The sequence below is a fragment of the Gossypium arboreum genome, chromosome 12, assembly GCF_025698485.1.
Source record: "Gossypium arboreum isolate Shixiya-1 chromosome 12, ASM2569848v2, whole genome shotgun sequence".
In the NCBI taxonomy this organism is placed as follows: domain Eukaryota; kingdom Viridiplantae; phylum Streptophyta; class Magnoliopsida; order Malvales; family Malvaceae; genus Gossypium; species Gossypium arboreum.
In genome coordinates this window covers 89,245,665-89,260,516 of record NC_069081.1, presented here as the reverse complement: position 1 = coordinate 89,260,516, position 14,852 = coordinate 89,245,665, and the positions used below count along the sequence as shown (strand labels likewise).

At 33.8% G+C, this 14,852-nt stretch overlaps 1 long non-coding RNA gene across 2 annotated transcripts; it reads right to left on the bottom strand.

Moving 5' to 3' along the window:
- Nucleotides 1-261: 261 nt before the first annotated feature.
- LOC128285134 (uncharacterized) lies at nucleotides 262-2,534 on the bottom strand. 2 transcript variants are annotated; one of them, XR_008275551.1, is made up of 3 exons: nucleotides 2,416-2,534; nucleotides 1,893-1,970; nucleotides 262-448 (listed from the first exon to the last, which is right to left on the bottom strand). It is a non-coding gene; the product is annotated as an uncharacterized LOC128285134 (long non-coding RNA). The 2 variants fall into 2 exon arrangements; XR_008275550.1 differs by lacking the exon at nucleotides 262-448 and having other exon boundaries at nucleotides 1,774-1,970.
- Nucleotides 2,535-14,852: the final 12,318 nt, after the last annotated feature.

Below are 14,852 nucleotides of genomic sequence, written 5' to 3'. Positions count from 1 at the left end.
TAGTTTATTCCTCAAAGTTACCCCTGATCTGCTGTTTGACAGTTTTGACCTTTCTTTACTAAAATTTAATTATCTCATAGCACAGGACTTGGATGATGTTCCCGTTTATTCCTCTTGAAAATAGACTCATTAAATATTCTAAGCATATAAATTATAGCCTGTAATTATTTTTATACAATTTTTAATGATTTTCCCAATTCAGAATAGGGAATTCCAAAATCAATCTGACATTGTCTCACAAAAATTCAAATTCATACCAAATTAGTCAAATCCTATTTTATACTATAGCCAAATCTAAATTTATTTATTTCATCCTTACATTTACAATTTCAAAATGACATACACAAGACATCCTAGGTACATGCCATTACCAATAATTAACACACTTTACCTTAATGAATTCGGGATCAGATTGGGATGCTGATTCAACGTTCTATCTTTACTAAACCTGCGCACGGACACAAACCGTACGTTGAGTATGGTATATTCAGTGGTATTTCTATAATCCGAACACTTGATAATATAACAATTAAACTTAAAATCACAATGATAAATATAACCATTCATTTATTTATTTTATAGATAAGTTTCATTTACTTACCATAAAAATTCTATACAAGCCATATAACAAACACAACAACATATTTGCTCAATTCTTTTCATTTGCTTACTATATAAATTCTTTCAATATATTCACAATTCACTTGTATTCACACTTTACTTCTTAACAATATACCATTTTAATTCATTCTAACATCAATCATCATCCATTTGAACTTCACTCATTTCATGAACCTTTTGGTTCATGTTTTCAATCTCATATCTCAATTTCAATTCTCAATTCAATTTCTCATTTCATTCCAATAGTTCAATCAATCAAATTCAGTCGACTTATCTTTTCACTTATTTACCCCTATTAACAAACCCGGACTTTGACGGATACACGGATTCCAACCCAAACACACCAGTACGACACATTGTGTCTAAAACGGTACATAGTACCTGATCAGTATACGACACATAAAGTGCCTAAAATGACACACGAGGTGCCTGATACGACACACGAGGTGCCTGAAATACGACACATAAAGTGCCTAATCGGTAAAGCCGGCAAATCCCGTACACTTTCAGATCCTATGGCATGCCAATTATATCTGACTTAGCCCGACTAGTTAATAGGGTATTTCATTCACTTTCTCAATTTAATAATTATTTCATCAATATCTCATTCAGATAATTACATATATTTACCCATTTTCACAATTCATACAGTTTCATTCAATTCAACAATATATTTCAATTATTCACATTAATTCATAATTCAATACAATTCAATTCATTTTTCAATATCAAATATTCAAATATCACAATCTCATATATTCATATCAATTTCCTCATATTTCCAATCAATATATTTTTCAATATAACATTCATTCAATATTCAAATTTCTACATAAATCATATATATTATATAATTCAATCAATATAAATTCAATCAAAATAATTTCAATCAATATAAATTCAATAAAACAGATATTCATAAATCAATTCAATATAAATTTATCACACACTAAATCAATTCATTTCAATTATAAAGACACAATACAAATAATTCCCATCTTAATTATTTATCATAATATTTATCCAAAATTCAATTATCATAATTGCATAATATCTCATTCACACACACACACACACACACACACATATATATATATATATATATTTATAATATATAATTCAATTTAATTCAATCAATATAAATTCATCACATACCAAATTAATCCATTTCCATTATAAACACAATAATTCTCACTTCAACATTTATTAAATGCATTGAATAAAAAAAATATAACAATTAATAACTAGGTTCGGATTATAGAAATACAAACCGTATTTTCTCGAGCTAACTCCCTTTGTCTTTGCCATTTTTTTCCTTTCTTAGTCGAGGTTTCCCGAGACAACATTAGCTACGGGAATTAAAATAATTCATATTCGTTAATTCACTACTAATTTATATCTAATTAATACAATTTTTATTCAATTTCTACTTTAATTTCAATTTAATCTTAACTAGATTCACTTACTTTTTCTATCTCAATTCATACTTCATTTCTATTCAAATTTTGTCCAAACTCATACTTAACTATTAAATTTCCAGCATATTTTCATAATTTCGAATTTATTTCCATTTAATCGCTAAAACTCAAAACTTATAGCTTAGTTTACGATTCAATCCTTTATTCAATTCAATCAAAATTTCTATCAAATAAACCCCAATTCCATCATTTTATTCAACATGAACCATACTTAGAAATCTAATGACTTTCAAAATTTCTACTTAAAACAAGTAGTATTTATCTCTAGGATTCCAAAAACTCAAAAATCATAAGAAAATGGGCTAAATTGACTTACCAAATTAACTTGGAACCTTTAAAACCTTATTTTTCCCTTTTTCTTTTCTTCCTTTCTCCCTTCTCTGTTTCGTCCCCTGCTATTCTGTTTCTTTCCTCTTTTTATTCTTTTGTTTCTTTTATATATATATATATATAATGACAATAATAACTATAATAAAAATCTATTTAATAACAAATATTTATTTAACACTTGTACCAATTATTTTTATACACTTGTTTTTCTTCTTTTTTATATATATATACATATATATTTAATAATTTAATAATATACATAATTCAAGAAAAATCTTGATTTTTCTTTCATTCACCATACTCATTTCATGGGTATGGCTTAATTGCCATTTTGATCCTTTTATTTTCTATTACTTTAAAACTAAACTTTCACATTATATTCAATTTAATCTTTTATCCAATTATCCTTAATTAAGCTAAATTTACTTAATTAAACTTTAATTAATCACTCACTTAACTTCATAAATATTTTTACTTTTTTTAATAAATATTTTCTAATCCATTTTTCGAAACGGTGACCGAAAATATACTTTTCTAATAACCTTAAAGTTCGGGTCGTTACATTTCTCCCCCCTTTAATAAATTTCGTCTTTGAAATTTTCCTAAGAGAGGCGGGGGTACAAGTACAAAGATTTCGCTGTTTCTCTCGGTTCTCATATTATTCCCTCAATATTATGACATTATCGCTCAGGCTAGTATCTCAACCGGCTCTTTCTCATACGATAGATTGCGTCAAATTTCAATATCCTTTGTCAATATAACATGTAACAGATCTAATCTATATCATTTTCTAAGCTTCAAATCATGGAAAAATTATCATAAACTTTCTGTAACTTCAGAAGCAAAACCAAGCAATATTTTACCGATCCGACTTTTCTACAACTTCACATGGCCCAACAGAATAAGAACTCAATTTCTTTTTCAACCTGATCTTCAAAATTTTCTTTCAAACTGAATCTTTAAGAAATATCATATCACTAACAAAATACTCGATATCCTAACGTTTCAAGTCCACATATAATTCCTGTCTGTCAAAACTGCTTTCAATCTATCTCGAATCACTTCTACTTTTCTTCAATTTCACGAATTAAACAGTTCCGCATATTCTTTTTCTCACTGTATTTAATCAGATCTCATGCAGTTTTACATCATAATCATTCAAAACTTCATACATTGCTGAAAACTGTTATCACGTACCCAAAACTTTTTGTACTTGTTCTATAATCAGAGTATAAACCACGTATCTCAATAAAAAAATAATAGAAACCACCATACCATGAAATCTGATAATCTCAGAAACCTATATTTCAGACAATTATTAAGAAATTTATTCATACCTGAATAGAATTTGCAGACTTTACCATACCTTCGATGATTATTCAAATACTGTCTTTCTTTTTCAAAGATCGAGATAATTCCAATTCAAACCCATAGAAATTATATCCCACTTCCATTTTGATATCCTTTCTAGTCATGTGATTAGCTCAAGATATCTCAGATCGATATAAACATTTATATACAATTTCAAAGTACTACTTTTCTTTCCCAGTCTTCAACACATCTTCCTCAAATCACTGTACATTTTATTTCTTCCAGAATGCATAGACATAGTATTGCTATAAATTTCATACAAATTCTTCTGTCTAAGCTCTGAATTCTTCAATACAGCTTCTATTTCTAAACAACAAATAATCATCAAATTCAATCTGAAATTTTCAATCAAAATCATTTGTTCACTATACCCATTTAACCATTAATTCAAGATCACATTTACGAACTTTGCGGACTCTTTGTAGAGAAGTAAGTTTAACCTTTATTTCAATTAGAATTGAGCGATCATCAGATAATGACAATAGAGTGTTCATAACTCCATTTGCTTTTTTTTTTTCCCTGGATGATATTCAATTATAAAATCATGATCCTTTAATACAAAGACAATAGCTATCACTTTGAATCATGTATCAAATAATTCTTCTCATGTAGTTCTAACTTTCCAAAACATAAACCGTTAATTCATTTTCTTCGTCAAACATCGCTATCCCTGTAAATCACAAGTTTCTTTCTTTGGATTTTAAGCTAAACCGAACTAGTGCTTCAGCCATCGAGTTTTCAAGCGATTAAAACTTTCCGACATTTATCGATCATTACAATGCCATATCTTTCTATGGTAACCATATATTTCAAAAATCTTTTTCTAACTTTCTGATAATAACCGACTAATCTCAGAAATTCTCTGATTTCAAATACATTTTTCAATATTATTTCAAGCACAAGATCTATAATAAATTCAGCTTCTTCAACCAACAGTAATTCGGGTAACTCTTCTGGAAACACATCAAAATTGCCATTGAATTAAAATTTGACTCAGATACTTTAATATCCAATTCATAAGCAAAGTAAATACCACAACCCTTTTCTAGCACATTTCTGTGTTGACATGTTCAATATCACAATAAACAATTAGTTCAATTTTCATCGTTCTAACCTTGCAGTATAATGCACTTTTGCTTACAATTCACCACCATATCATGTAGAATTAACCATTCCGTTCTTGAAATAACATCAAATAATAATAACATCAAATCAATCAGGAAACAGTACCCTAATATCATTATCAAACAGTTCTTGTAATTTTATCAATCAATAAATATTGATCCGAAAAATTTGATACTTCAACCAATAATTCGTCGAACTAAACAGAAAAATCTTTAACAAATGCTAAATTCATGCAATCATACAAATAAATAAAACCAATATCAATTTAAAATAATCATATCAGTGCCGATAAAAGAAGAAGGTACCTATAATGACATCCGGTAGAGAAACATCTTCTTATATACAATTAACATATGCCCTGGCTGATATTCATTCTCCAGATTTTATAGTGACATCCTTTATCACACTTCGACTACCACTCGCATTTCTAGGTTACAGAGTAATCTACCTCTAATAACTGTTGTATTCTATCTTGAAATTTAAATAATATCTCTTTCAACTCTCTTCAATCAATCACTAAGATAATGATCAGAAGAATCATATCTAACTCATATTTCGCTCTTTATTCTACATTCTTCGACTTTATGTTTTCATTTAAACCATCTTCAAACTACTTGTACATTATGGTTTCTATTGGAATATACCCTCTGATATACTTATTCAATCAAACAAATTCCCTTCATACTTAGTTACAATCATATGACCCTGTTTAAGCTTCAAAAATTTCTTTGCATTTCTAATCAGGAAATCTTTGACTAACATATATTTCTTTCAGAACTCATTTTAGAAAATTCCAAATAACCCTTTCATAGTTACAGCATAAATCAATATTTTCCACCTTTGGTAGATTGAATCTTTTAGTAGAAATATCATACCTTCCTATCATTTATTCGATGAACCAATCAATTCATTTACAGCCTTGATAATATTCTCTTGCCAAATTTCAATTCTTTCAAGATCATTTTCAGCTGTAATTTTCAATTCTTCCACACTATATGTACAAAATATTAACAACAGATATGTTCAGCTGTAATTTTCAATTCTTCCACACTATATGTACAAAATATTAACAACAGATATGTTACCCATTCAGACAAACTCTGTACCTTAAAGCACTTCGGGAACCGATTGAGAAACAGGAGGGGCATATATCATAACAAATACAATTTCTTCTATTCACTGAAGAACATCAGTTATAATTCTAAATAATTATGTATCATTTTTTTTCTATTATTTCATCAGTCATCATTCAGTAGTTAATTACCCATTGAGTTTATACCCAGTGTTGTTGATTCAGTTTTCATCTAATTCACGAGACTATTCGTCTCCAGTATACATTTCATAATCAATACCATCAATATTTTCGTCTAACATTTTCACTATAAAATAGTACCAAACAAAAATATCAGCATCCGATCCTGACTCAATTTAGACTCAATTATGGCATGTACCTCTAGACTCAATTCTGAGCTCGATTTAGTTCGAGAATCGACTAAACCTGAATAGCTCTGATACCAACAATTGTAACACCCCCTAACCCCAAACCGCCCCAGAAGAGAGTTATGGAGCATTACCGGAGTTTACAGAATAATTACACACAATTTCATTTACTTTCTTATGTTCATGTCAAAACTGTCTTCTTGAGTAACAGTCCCTAAAATATTTATATCTAGAGCTACGAAACTCCAAATTAAGTTCCGTTAATTTTTCTTAAAACTAGAATCATATACCTTTCTACCATAAAATTTTCAAAATTTTTGGTTTAGCCAATCAGTACAGTTTATTCCTCAAAGTTACCCCTGATCTGCTGTTTGACAGTTTCGACCTTTCTTTACTAAAATTTAATTATCTCATAGCACAGGACTTGGATGATGTTCCCGTTTATTTCTCTTGAAAATAGACTAATTAAAGATTCTAAGCATATAAATTATAGCCTGTAATTATTTTTATACAATTTTTAATGATTTTCCCAATTCAAAATAGGGAATTCTAAAATCAATTTGACATTGTCTCACAAAAATTCAAATTCATACCAAATTAGTCAAATCCTATTTTATACCATAGCCAAATCTAAATTTATTTATTTCATCCTTACATTTACAATTTCAAAATGACATACACATAAGACATCCTAGGTACATGCCATTACCAATAATTAACACACTTTACCTTAATGAATTCGGGATCGGATTGGGATGCTGATTCAACGTTCTATCTTTACTAAACCTGCACACGGAAACAAACCGTACGCTGAGTATGGTATACTCAGTGGTATTTCTATAATCCAAACACTTGATAATATAACAATTAAACTTAAAATCACAATGATAAATATAACCATTCATTTATTTATTTTATAGATAAGTTTCATTTACTTACCATAAAAATTCTATACAAGCCATATAACAAACACAACAACATATTTGCTCAATTCTTTTCATTTGCTTACTGTATAAATTCTTTCAATATATTCACAATTCACTTGTATTCACACTTTACTTCTTAATAATATACAATTTTAATTCATTCTAACATCAATCATCATCCATTTGAACTTCACTCATTTCATGAACCTTTTGGTTCATGTTTTCAATCTCATATCTCAATTTCAATTCTCAATTCAATTTCTCATTTCATTCCAATAGTTCAATCAATCAAATTCAGTCGATTTATCTTTTCACTTATTTACTGTAACGCCTCAATTTTCGGGAATTCTGTGAATGTTGGCATAAGTTTAATTATGTTAGTGGGCCTCTAGAAAGCCAAGCTTAAGATAGAACCCGACAATTTTAGTTAATTTTTGTTCCATAAGAAAAAGGGGGTGAAATTATGAAATAGAACCTATGTGAAAATGTTTGAAAATGCTATAGGCTAAATTGAAGTGGCCAAATAAATAGGAGTGCAAAATAGGAGGATTTACACGACAAACCTCCCATTTTACATGAAGTGGCCAGCCATCATGTTGTTGTAGACAATATGAGCACTTGATATCCATAATTTATGGTACAAATTGATACAAATTGATAATGGGTTAGGTAAATGTCCCATGATAATGGATTAGGTAAATATTCCATGATAATGGGTTAGGTAAATGTTCCATGATAATGGTTTAGGTAAATGTTCCATGATGGGAATTTCATGTCTTTTGTATTAAAGAATTAAATGGATGAAATATGAAATTTTATTAAAAGAAAAAGGGGTTAAAAAACAAAGTTTTGTCCATCTTTGTTCATCATAGCATAAAGTTAGAGAAGAGAAAGGAGAGGAGAAAGCTCTTGAATGTTCGGCCACTTGGGGAAGAAAATTGAAGGTAAGTTCATGGTAGTTTGCTTCTATCTTGATGTTCATGAGTTCTTCTTGATTCTACCTTAACTCTTGAAGCATATTTTGGTTTTTAGTTGTGTTGTGAGCATTTAGTCATGAATTAAAATGAAGGAAATGGTTGTTGTTTCATGTTCTTTTGATGAAAAATGGAAGATAGGTGAAGTTGAGCCAAACAAATGAGCATGCATGTGCCTTAGATGCTAAGGGGAAAAATTGGCTAACACGTTGTGCTTTAAAATGATGAAATGGAGATTATACTTAATTAAAATCATAGATATGTGATGATTAATTGGTGATATACATGTTTATATAACAAGCATGCAAGTTAGGTGTGAAAGAGTGATTTGGTAATAAATCTGCTTGGGACAGCAGCAGTAACGTGACTTTAGAAAATCACCATAAATTGTGCGAGATGAGTTAGAAACTGCATAAATTATGTAATTAAAGCTTAATGAGTCTAGTTTCAAATGGAATAAACTAGAACATATTTTGAATTCTGTACAATGAGAAATTTGATTCGTAATGAAGAGTGGTCAGATTAGTCAAACAGTGAAACATGGGAAACTTTAAGAAAAATCTGGTATTGATTGGCCATACCAAAAATTCTGAAAATTTTATAGATAGAAGATATATGAGTCTATTTTTAGAGAAAATTAACGGCACTTGATTTGGAGTTTCGTAGCTCCAGTTATAAATAATTTAGTGACTGTTGCTCAAGAAGACAACTTGCAGTGAAATTATGATTATGTGGTAAACATTGACAAAAATTTGTTAATGAGTTGCTTATTGATTTCTTATAAGCTTACTATGATCTGTAGGTGTGGTTGGCTGAATATTGTAAGGGGTTAATCGTAGTTTGTATTTGAATAGTTAGATTAACGTGTTAGTAATCCAATTGTAGGCGGTTCGTGTGTGGATCTAAATCAAGATATCGTTGCAAACAGTGTGTAACTAACACCCTCTTTCTTAGTCCGGATCGGCAAAAGTCGAAAAGTCGAAATGCCGAAAACCGGTATTTTGTAGATTTGCGAAAAGCGAATGCTCGTGAGGTAAATCGATTAATGTTTTGGTAAACTGCAAAATTTGGACTGCAAAGTGAATGATTTACGTGCCTCGATATTTTTGGGCTTAATGGGCCAAAATTGAATGATGGGCCAACGGCCCAATTCGATAAGAACCCTCGATGCGTGATTTCGTTAGTACGTGAAAAGTAGGAATATGCATGAAAACCCTAAAATAGATAAATTCTGAAATACCTTTAAAAGTGGAAAATTTACGTTTACCCTAGTAGATAAATTACCGAAATACCCCTAGGTTAAATTGACCTAAATGCATGTTTAATTGTTGTTATTTCTTGCATGCCATGTTGTTATTATCGATGCATGGGATTTGGGATATTGACGGAGGAAGTACTGAAAGTGGCTTGTCCACGATTGGAGGCTTTGCCTCAATTTATCGATAATCGAGCAAAGAAGGTCAAGCTGTGGAGTGTGGAGTGTTTGGGTGGGTTGAGCTATTCCCACATAGAGTGTATGGCTGGTACGGGTGGAGTGTAGTGGTTGGTGGGTTGAGTAGTCTCCCAAATGGGCTTGCATATGTTTTCTTGATGTTGCATGTATTTTGAAATGGGCCTATGGGCCATACATCATTATCTGAATAAGGGCTAAGGCCCGTTTATTGTAATCTAAAAGGGCTCGCCACTGTTACCCAAATGGGCTTGCATATGTTTCTTGATGTTGCATGTATTTTGAAATGGGCCTATGGGCCATCATTATCTGAATAAGGGCTAAGGCCCGTTTATTGTAATCTGAAAAGGGCTCGGCCCAGTACCACTATTACTGAATGGGCTTAGGCCCAATGGGCTTGAGTGACTTGGGCTTTGAATGGGTTTTCCTTACACATGAGTTTCCCCAAACTCACCCTTTTATTTTCATCCACGCAGAAATCCCCAACCATAGTGGGCTTGGAGTCGTGAGGGAATTCGGAGTGGCCACCGCTCGAAAGTTTGATTTTCTTCCGTGAACTGGACATCCTTTTAATTACGTTTGAGGTTTTGGGCTTTTAAATGTAATAAGGTCGCTTATTTATTTTGATGGTTTCTATATGTTTTATTAAGATAGGTAATATTTATATTTAATCGTTAAAATTGGATAGCTTTAGGGCGTTTTCAAAAACAGTAATTGTTTTCAAAATAACACGAAAACAAGCAAACCTTCTGCAATGAAGATATTTTCCAAAATTAATCACTTTTCCTAAAAAGGACTTAATCAAATCGGTTTCCTAGAAATATACGTGACGTTAAGGTATGGCAATGGTGGTTTGCATGTCTAGGATTGGATCCGAAGGGAGTTTGGTACTTAAGCAGTCGATGGACTCACCTCCTCTTTTCCGGTTTTCTACCTGGTGCACAGTTTCCATTCACTTTAACCTATAATGAAATTATCTTTTAAAACACTAAGTAAGTTTTTTCTGGATCAACAATATAAAATGTTTTGAACGCTTCGATGTGGCATGTTGGATCCGGTCATAACGTCTGGGCCGGGTTTTGGGTGCTACATTTAGTGGTATCAGAGCCTAGGTTGCAACAACTCGGCTGTGGAATGGGTTTACAAAAATAAAGATTTTCGAAAACGAAAATTTTATAAAGAATGCGAAAAACTCGATTTTTAAAATTTAGATATTTAGAAGGTGACATTCAATCTCCTACCAAGTCGTAAGTATTACTCGAACTCTTCGAATATTTTTCGACTTATCTGTTCGTATTGAAATCTGCTAGGATACTCTAGATAGGATGATCTGAAACCATAGGAAAATTTGATAAGAGATCAAAGCGTAGCTAGACTTGATTCTACGAAAACAAACTCGAACTCTCATGCGATTTGTAAAACATCTGTAATAAACACTGGAATATTAATTGATGCATAAAAATTCGTAATCAAGATAATACGATATGAGTACAAGAGGCCGTGGAAGAAGCCGAGGAAGTGTTCGAGACAGATCTTCGTCTTCGAGACATATATCGGCGGTGGATACAACGGTACCACCGGCAACAGAGGTAGAGTCTCATGACCGCAGTACTGGGGATGATGCCCTGTCATAGACAATGCTTCATGTTCTGGAAAGGGTTGCCGGGGCAAGTACGGGCAATGGAGTTCGGGGATCTATTTCTGAACGACTTCGGGCTAACGGAGTGGAGATCTTTAGGGGCGTGTCTGGTATCGCCTCGAATGTAGCAGAATATTGATTGGAGGCCACAGAATGGATTATGGACAACTTGGACTGCTCTGAGGAGATTGTGAGTGGGGTATCTGTATTAAGTCCTTTGGGTCACTCGGTTAGGGTAGACAAACTGTATAGGGATGTACCCTTGGAAACTCAAGGTAAGATTTTCCCTGGAGATCTGATGGAGTTACCTCTCGGAGAGTTTGATCTCATTTTGGGAATGGACTGGCTTGTTAAGTATAAAGCGACTCTGGATTGTGCTGCTAAACGAATGGTGTTAAGAACCACAAAGGATGAGGAGGTTATGGTGATAGGTGAGCGAAGGGATTATTTGTCCAATATGGTATCGGTATTAAGAGCTGAAAAGTGGATTCGGAAAGGTTGTAAGGTCTATTTGGCATTTGTAAGTCAGTCAGAAGAGGAGGGATTGACAATAGATAAGGTTAGGACCGTAAAAGAGTTCCAAGATGTTTTTCCGGAAGAGCTTCCAAGATTGCCTCCGAACCGAGAAGTTGAGTTTGGAATAGATTTGTTACCTGGAACGACACCTGTGTCCATCGCACCATATAGGATGGCACCGAAGGAGTTAGTAGAGTTAAAGGCTCAAATTCAAGAGTTATTGGATAGGGGCTTCATTAGGCCAAGCGTGTCTCCATGGGGAGCACCGGTGCTATTTGTGAAGAAAAAGGACGGGGCAATGCGCATGTGCATCGATTACCGCCAGTTGAACAAACTGACGATAAAGAATAAGTATCCACTGCCAAGGATTGATGATCTGTTCGACCAGCTTAGAGGAGTTTCTGTATTTTCCAAGATCGACCTTCGATCTAGATATCATCAGTTAAGGGAGAAGGAACTCTTTGTGAAGTTCAGCAAGTCTGAACCAGGATACTACAGAAGGTTTGTGGAAGGTTTTTCTGTGATGGCAGCACCTCTGAAAAAACTCATAAGGAAATGAGTACCGTTTGTATGGACTGAGAAGCAGCAGGAAGCTTTTGAGAAGTTGAAGAAAGTTCTGACTGAAACACCTGTGTTAATTCAGCCAGAGTCTGGGAAGGATTTTAGTGTGTACAGTGATGCATCACACGTGGGTTTGGGCTACGTGTTAATGCAAGAGGGTAAGGTGGTTGCATATGTATCACGACAGCTTAAGCCTCATGGGGGGAACTATCCGACTCATGATTTAGAGTTGGCAGCAGTGATATTTGCACTTAAGATTTAGAGACATTACTTGTACGGAGAAAGGTGTATTATATACACAAACCACAAGAGTCTTAAGTATTTGTTGACTCAGAAAGAGTTGAACCTTAGGCAAAGGAGATGGATTGAGTTGCTTAAGGATTATGACTGTTCGATCGAGTATCACCCAGGCAAGGCTAATGTGGTAGCCGATGCTTTAAGTCGTAGAACCGTATCTGATCTGAGAGCAATGTTTGCTCGTTTGAGTCTGTATGATAATGGCAGTTTGTTGGCTGAATTGCAAGTAAGGCCAACCTGGGTGGACCATATTAAGGAGAAGCAGTTGGAAGATGAGTCTTTGGTTGCTCGTTTTCAACAAGTTAAGAAAGGGGAAACTTCTGAGTTCGGTTTAAATGGTGATGGAGTTCTGTGTTTCTGAGGAAGAATTTGTGTTCCGAAGGACTCTGATTTAAGGCAGACAATATTGAAGGAAGCTCATGGGGGACTATGTGCCATGCATCTGGAGGGAATAAGTTGTATCACAACTTGCGAGAATTGTCTTGGTGGCACGGACTTAAACGAAGTGTGAGTTTGTAGGAAATGTCGACATGTCGCAAGTGAAAGTGAGCATCAATTACCCTCTGGACTGTTACAGTCAGTGAAGATACCACTTTGGAAGTGCGAGAGGGTAACCATGGACTTTGTGAGTGGGCTGCCCTTGACACCATCAAAGGAACACTCGGTGTGGGTGATTGTGGAAATGTTGACCAAATCGGCCCATTTCATACCTGTTCGTACTGACTTTTCACTTCAAAAGTTAGCCAAACTGTATGTGGCGAAGATTGTACGACTTCATGGAGTCCCAGTTTCAATTATTTCTGATCGGGATCCTAGATTTACATCTCGGTTTTGGCAAAAGTTGCATGAGGCGTTGGGGACGCGATTGAATTTTAGTACGGCTTTTCATCCCCAGACTGATGGTCAATCGGAAAGGGTTATTCAGATTCTGGAGGACATGTTGAGGGGATGCGTGATTGACTTTCGAGGTAGTTGGGAGGATTACTTGCCGTTGGCAGAATTTGCATACAATAACGATTACAGCGTAGTATTCGAATGGCACCGTATGAAGCATCAGATGGACGAAGGTGTCGTACACCTAGTTGTTAGACCGAACTAGGAGAGCGACAAATTCTTGGACCAGAGTTGGTAGCTGATACTAAGGATAAGGTTAGAATAATTAGGGACCGGTTAAAAGAAGCATCTGATAGGCAAAAGTCATATGCAGATTTGAAGCGTAAGGAGATTGAGTACTCAGTAGGTGATATGGTCTTCTTAAAGGTTTCTCCTTGGAAGAAGATATTAAGGTTCGATAAGAAGGGCAAGTTGAGTCCGCGGTTCATTGGGCCTTATCGGGTTTTGAAGCGAGTAGGCCCAGTGGCTTATCAGTTGGAATTGTCTCCAGAGTTAGACAGATTCACGATGTTTTCACGTCTCCATGTTAAGGCGTTATCGTTCGACCTCGCTCATGTCCCGCGATTGTAAATTGAAGTTTAGACTGATTTGACCTTTGAGGAAGAACCCATACAAATTTTAGATCGAGAGGTTAAAGTTCTAAGAAGGAAGTCGATTCCGTTGGTAAAAGTACTGTGGCGTAATCATGGAAGGGAAGAAGCTACTTGGGAATCAGAAGAGACTATGCGTCAACAATACCCTCAACTATTTGGATCAAGTAAATTTCGAGGCTGAAATTTCTTTAAGGGGGGTAGAGTTGTAACGCCCCAATTTTCGGGAATTTTGTGAATGTTGGCATAAGTTTAATTATGTTAGTGGGCCTCTAGAAAGCCAAGCTTAAGATAGAACCCGATAATTTTAGTTAATTTTTGTTCCATAAGAAAAAGGGGGTGAAATTATGAAATAAAACCTATGTGAAAATGTTTGAAAATGCTATAGGCTAAATTGAAGTGGCCAAATAAATAGGAGTGCAAAATAGGAGGATTTGCATGACAAACCTCCCATTTTACATGAAGTGGCCAGCCATCATGTTGTTGTAGACAATATGAGCACTTGATATCCATAATTTATGGTACAAATTGATACAAATTGATAATGGGTTAGGTAAATGTTCCATGATAATAGATTAGGTAAATATTCCATGATAATGGGTTAGGTAAATGTTCCATGAAAATGGTTTAGGTAAATGTT